This window comes from Nicotiana sylvestris, chromosome 2 (assembly GCF_000393655.2).
Source record: "Nicotiana sylvestris chromosome 2, ASM39365v2, whole genome shotgun sequence".
Lineage (NCBI taxonomy): Eukaryota > Viridiplantae > Streptophyta > Magnoliopsida > Solanales > Solanaceae > Nicotiana > Nicotiana sylvestris.
The window spans coordinates 176,006,443-176,013,453 of NC_091058.1; positions in this window are offsets into that span (position 1 = coordinate 176,006,443).

Below are 7,011 nucleotides of genomic sequence, written 5' to 3' on the forward strand. Positions count from 1 at the left end.
TCGGGCTGCATGCCGCAGCAGTTAGTTTGATTTCAGTTATTGTGAGAGATATATGGATTGGGTTGCATACCGTAGCGGTTACTATATGGTACCAATTGAGCATGAATGCTAAGTGCGAGTACTGATAGGTAAGACTTGGTTCACGAGTGATAGAGAGGCTATCCCGAGGGGCGATAGATATATACATGCATATGAGTGGTGTTTTGCCTGAGAGACCTGTTTATGGACTTATTGATTTCACTCCTCTTAAAATGAGTTTTTATCGAATATGTAGATTTATTGACTGTTTTCACTCATCTTTTATTGAGCCGCTGTCGAAAAGTTGCACAAATATTTTAAAACAACTTTTATTTAAACTTGGGTTTATGAGATGTTCAGAAATTAATCACTGATTTGACATTGGTTATTTCCACTGAGATTTTCAAGTTATGAAGTGTTTGTCATTATTGTTTTGCCCGAGGGGCTGTTTTACGAACTATGTTTTGCCCGAGGGGCTGATTATGATTTTAATCTCTATTATTATTTTAAATGGTATTGAACACCTACTGAAACTGTTGGAAGGTAATTCAAAGATGATTTTTACTAAAAGTTGGATTTTAAAAGGGAAGATTGACTCGTATTATGATTTGAAAGCCTGTTGTATTTATTGAACCCAACGTAAATGTGGATTCATTGTTTCCTACTGCTCAACATTTATTTACTTTTATTACGTACTGGGTTGGAGTACTCACATTACTCCCTGCACCTCGTGTGCAGATTCAGGTATATCGGAACCCGGTAGCGGGTGTTGATAGCTCAGCCGCAGAGTCATTAGAGTTAGCAAGGTGGCTGCATGACATTCGCAGCACCGCTTCCTTCCCCTCATTGTTGTTACTGTATTTAGTACATTTTTAGACTTTTGTTGTATTCAGACCTTGATAGTTGCTCATGACTAGTGACACCCCGATGTCGGGCTGGTATTTTATTCCGCACTGTTATTCAACGATTTTACTATGAAACATTGTTTAATTTAAAGACTTAAAAATGATTCTTAATGCTTAAATGGTTAAGTTGAGTGTTGTGCCGGCTGGCCTTATCTTCACGAGAGGCGACATCACGACCGAGCTAGTTTGGGGTCGTGACACCAATAGTGAGGTGTGTGTTGATTCGTCTGTTATTGAGCTTATTAGTAATCTGGGGCGACCTATGAGTTACCTTTCTATGTTGCGAGGCTTTATGATTTTTTTGTTATAGGCACATATGGTGCGGTTCTATTAGGGTTTCATAGTGGAAGTCGAGCGGGAAGAGTAATTTGGTGTTGCTTGGTGAACGACGTATTGGTTATGTCCTACCGGGTTATGCATGGTAAAGTTATTCAGCTATTGGTTGGCTTTTAGAACAACTCTGAGTACGTTCGAGAACGAATGTGTGTTTAAGTGGGGAGGATGTAACGACCCGACCGGTTATTTTTAACTTTTGCACTTTGATCACCAGTTTCCGGGCATGACTTGCCCCGTGTAACGTATTATGACTGATATAGATCGTTGGTTTTGGTTTTCAGGAAAAATCGGAATGAATTTGAAAGAACAGTCTCAGTTGAAAGGTTTGACTAAGAGTTGTCTTATTTGTAAATGAGCTCAGATCGAAAATTTTATGATTTGGATAGCTTCGTTGGATGATTTATGACTTAGGAGCACGATCGGAATGCATTTTAGAAGTCTGTGGAAGGATTTGGCTTTAATTGGCAAAGTTAATATTTTGGCGAATTTCGGTTGATAGGTGAGATTTTGATCTGAGGGTCGGAATGGAATTCCTAGAGTTTATGTAGCTTCGTTATGTCATTGGTGATGTGTGTGCAAAATTTCAGGTCATTTGGACGTCGTTTGGTCGACCTTTTGATCGAATTCGGATTTAAGAAGTTTTGGAATTCTTAGGCTTGAATCCGAGGGTGATTTGATGTTTTGAAGTTGTTTTGAGCGTTCCGAAAGTTGGAACAAGTTTGAATTATGTTATGGGGTGTGTTGGCATGTTCGGTCGGGGTCCCATGAGTCTCGGATAAGTTTTGGAAGAGTTTTTGGAAGATTTTTTGCCGTTTTGAGCATAAGCATGTAGTGATCCATAGGTCCATTTTTAGTTCTAGAGATCGAAATTTGATTTCGAGACTTCCGAAATTTTGATAATGAATTATAGGACTGATCTGGAAAGCTTGGTCTAATTTCATCAAGTCGCGATTGGGTTTTTGACACGAAACATGGATTAATTGTTTAACGAGCGAAATGGGTATTGAATTGAGCAAATGAGCTCTGAATTGAGTTTCTACTGAAGGGTTATGTTCGTATTATTATTTGTGACTTAGAGGAATAAGAATCATCGAATTCCGAGTTCGTATGATGGAGTTAGATCCTTTTTAGTGAACAGTACCCCGTGAACAGTACCGTGAACAGTACCCCATTGAACAGTATGAACAGTACTGGACAGAATGTAAAGTTCTGGACCTATTTTCCATTTTTACCAAATTGGAGCTTGAAGAGAGGTGATTTTCGGGAGATTTTCAGAGAAAACAACGGGGTAAGTGTTCTTAACTTAATTTTGGTTAGATTACCTGAATCTATTACAAGTTTTTGCATTTAATTGGTGATTTTAGTTGGGAAAATCTTGAAAACCCTCTTGGTTTAATTTGAAGATTTGAGGGTCGAGTTGATGTCGGATTTTAGTAAAATTGGTATGGTTGTACTCGTGGTTGGATGATGTTTCATATTCTGTAATTTTTGTAGGGTTTTGAGATGTGGGCCCCACGGGCGAATTTTGAGTGCATTTTTTCATTTTTAATGGAAAATGTAGAATTTCATATGGAATTATTTCCTATAATTTTTATTAACTGAATCGAATTATTGTGGCTAGATTCGAGGCATTCGGAGGTTGATTTGACAGACAAAAGCATCGCGAGCTAGAGGATTAGCCGGTTCGAGGTAAGTAATGATTGTAAATATTCTCCTGAGGGTTTGAAACCCCGGATTATACGTCGTTGTGTTACTTTGAGGTGACTTGCACGCTGGATGACGAGCGTGGGGTAGAGCACCGCTGGGGATTGTGACCTAGTCCATCCCGAACGAATATTTTAAAGCGTATTTGATAGTTAATTGTTTGACATTATTATATTTCTGGGCTGTATGCCATGTTTGGGGCCTTGTGCCGACTTGTTGAGACCCTTAGGGGCATTTTTACTATCTTTCCTTACTCAACTCGTGGCATTTTCGGTATTGCCCGTAGCGCAATAGTTCAGAATCACTCAACACTAAGACAACCAGTCTGAATTCGTGATGGATGTCAGTGCAAAGGTTGCTATCATTAATTCAGTTCTGGTGTTGAGGGACTTTTCGGATGCATTTCATGTGGCTAGGCATGTCGCCGGGTAAGGTTGACATTTTCGGTATTAATTTGGTGTCGGGCACCGGATCGTCTGGCTCTGATAGGAGTTGTAGTAGTGGAAGTCGAGCGGGATGAGTAATTGGGTGTTGCTCGATGAATAACGTACCGGTTATGTTCTATCAGGTTTGCGTGGTGTGTGTTATTTGTTTCACCGTGGGTGTAATTATTTGCTTTGGCTCCAGACATCAATTGAGCATGGTTGTCGATTTCAAGCATAGTGACTTGAGGTGTTTCATGTGGAGTAGTATTAGGATAGGATCGCGCGTTGCAGCAAAGCTGTGTGGAAACATGACCTTGCGGGTCAAATTTGTGTGTCCTATTTCTATGATGTGAGACAGGGTCTCAGCCTTGTATTGTGGCAGTACTGGTGAGTTTGAGGTACAACTCTCTCAGTTGAGTCATTTTCATGATTTGAGTATGTTCGGACTGTTTCTTATTGGTGCACATATTATGCAAGTTGTGGCTTAGGAATGTATTGATGTGTCATATCACGAGAATGGTATGTTGGGTTCGAAGTGATCGTTGGGGTCATTAATGAATACAAATGGATTTGATTTCAGCATGTTTGATGGGTAAATATCGAGGTTCGGTTCAAAAAATTTGTTATGATAATTGCTAGAAGAGAAATGGCCTCATGAATGGTTGATCTGAGCAATGGTTATGGTTTATGCGTGTTTCAATTATCGTTGGCGGTATATGAGAGTGTTGGAATGAGACCTTGGCTAATAAGAGATTTCTATCGGTATTTGGTTGTTGTGGGCAGCTGCTGTGAATGGAAGTTATCGCTGCATTTGTTTGAGTTATTGGTATATCATATAATTGCACCTAAGGTTGTAGGCATGGTCTATTACAGCTGGTTCAAACTTATTCTGAATGTAGGTGTGAGGTTCTGATCTTGTGTATGATTCCGAAAAGGTGAAATGTGGCTCTATGATTTATGGGCTAGACTAGATTGTGTGATTTTAGTTAAAGCGCATTATCAGACCCATGTGAGATAGGGTGATGTGGGATCATCCCCGGGTTTATGCTTGATAAGGTCATTCAGCTTTTGGTTGGCTTCTAGGACAACTCTGGGTACGCTCGAGGATGAGCGTTTGTTTAAGTTGGGGAGAATGTGATGACCCGACCCGTCGTCTCGTGAGTTACCGCCTCATTTTCCCCACTACCTATTTTGTTATGCTTATGTGGACGAGTTGAATTGGAGTGGTTCTGTTAAAAAATGAGACACTTAGTCTCTTTAAGGAAGGTTTGTGTTGGAAAAGTCAACCGGACGTTGACTTATGAGTTAGAGGGCTCGGATGTGAATTCCGATGGTTCGTTTAGCTCCGGGAGATGATTTGAGACTTAGGAGCGTGATCGAAATTTATTTTGGAGGCCCAATGTAGAATTAGGCTTGAATTGGCGAAGTTAGTAGTTTGACGATTTCCGGTTGATAGGTGAGATTTTGATCCGGGGGTCGGAATGGAATTCCGAGAGTTGTTGTAGCTTCATTATGTGATTTAGGATATGCGTGCACAATTTAAGGTTATTCGGATGTGGTTTAGTTGGGTTTTTTATCAAAAGCGTGTTTCGGAAGCTTTAGAAGAACTTAGGCTTGAATTTGAGGTAATTTGATGGTTTTGGTGTTGTTGGGGTGTTTTGATGATTGGAACGAGGTTGAATAATGTTTTAGGATGCGTTGGTGTTTTTGGTTAAGGTCCCGGGGGTCTCAGGTGTGTTTCGGGTGGGTTTTGAGCGTGTACGGACAACCCAGAACTTAGAAAATGGATGGGGTAGTCATTTGTGCGCGGGGCGCGATCCTTTTTGCGCTGGGCGCGGTGGCCTAGCGCGGGGCGCGATCCTTTTTGCGCTGGGCGCGGTGGCCTAGCGCGGGGCGCGGTCAAGTGACGCGGCCTGCGGTCATGAAGATCCGCAGATCGTTGGTCCAACTTCGGAAGCTCGTATCTTTTGATCCACAAGTAATTTTGAAATGATTCAAAAACGAAAGTTGTAGCCCTTCGTGTTTAGTTTCCAGAAAAGTAAAGATATCATAATTTGGACATCTGTAGAAAACGTTATGGCCACAATACTAAAACTTGTCACTGCAAAGGAAGGCCTGTGAGGCCGCGATTGTGTTTGCGCGGATCGCACTGGTTTGCGCAGACCGCGGTCGTTTTGGTGCGGCCCGCGGTAGCTGAAATCTGAGGGGGTACCTATAAATACGAGGTTTTGAGTTTTATTTAATATTTTGACCTAGAGAGCTCGGATTTTGGCGATTTTTCAAAGGTTTTTCAAGAAATTCATCGGGATAAGTGATTTTAACTCAGATTTGGCTAGAATACATGAATCTATCACTGAATTCATCATTTAATTCGTGATTTAGGATGGAATTTGGGAAGAAAATTGTGAAATCTTTCAAAAATGCAAAATGATGATTTAAAGGACCAAATGGTATCGGAATTGGATAATTTTTGTATGGTTAGACTCGTGAGGGTATGAGGATTCTGAAAATGTAAATTTTACCCGATTCCGATACATGGGCCCGGGGCTCGGGTTTTGCTAATTTCGGGATTTTTGATATTTTTCGAATGTTTTCGCTTGGGCTTGTTCCCTTAGCATATTGTGATGTATTCGTTCTGATTTTAGATAGATTCGACGCGTGTGGAGGCCAATTTGAGAGGCAAGGGCATAGCGAGCTAGAGTTTTGGCCAGTTTGAGGTGAGTAATGATTTTAAATGATGTCCTGAGGGTTTGAAACCTCGGATTTGCACAACGTAGTGCTATACTAAGTTGAGATACACGCTGTGTGACGAGCGTGAGGTTCAATGCTATGGGGATTGGGACTTGGTCCATCCCGAATGATATTTTACTACATTTTTGATTGAGACATATACTTTATTGTTGTGAATTGGGCTTGTTGCCATGCTTGGAGCCTTGTGCCGACCTGTAGAACCATTAGGGGATTTTTGACTGGTTTTTCTCACTTATTTTGTTAAAGAATTTATATCCTCAGTCACGTTTCCAATTGTTTAAGAATGATATGAACCAGATTTTTGAAATGTTAATCATAAATAGGAAGATATATGAGGGCGGAGATCCCGACCGTACATTATGCCCGAGAGGCTGTGATTTTTAAATGACTGAGAGGGGTTGAGGACCTAATAGCGAGGATATTTTATATGATATGGATCGGGTTGCGCGCCGCAATAGATATATATATTATACATATTATGGATTGGGCTACACGCCGCAACAATTACTTATATGGATCAGGCTGCACGCCGCAACAATTATATAGCGCATGGGCTGAAGGAGCCCCTCCGGAGTCTGCACACCCCCAGTGAGCGCAGTCGACTATTATTATTATGGATCGGGCTGTACGCCACAGCAATATACGGATCGGGCTGCACGCTGCAGCGGTATATATATTTGTTGATTCGGTTATCGTGAGAAGTATATGAATTAAGAATTGAGGATAAGAACGAATAAATGAACTGAAATGCTTGAGGAGCTGATTTATACTAGTTATATCGGTTTTACCTGGTTTAAATAATTTCATGTGATTTCCTCATTCACTGCTGCTTAAATGATTTTTACTGTTTTGATATAGAACTGCTTAGTGCC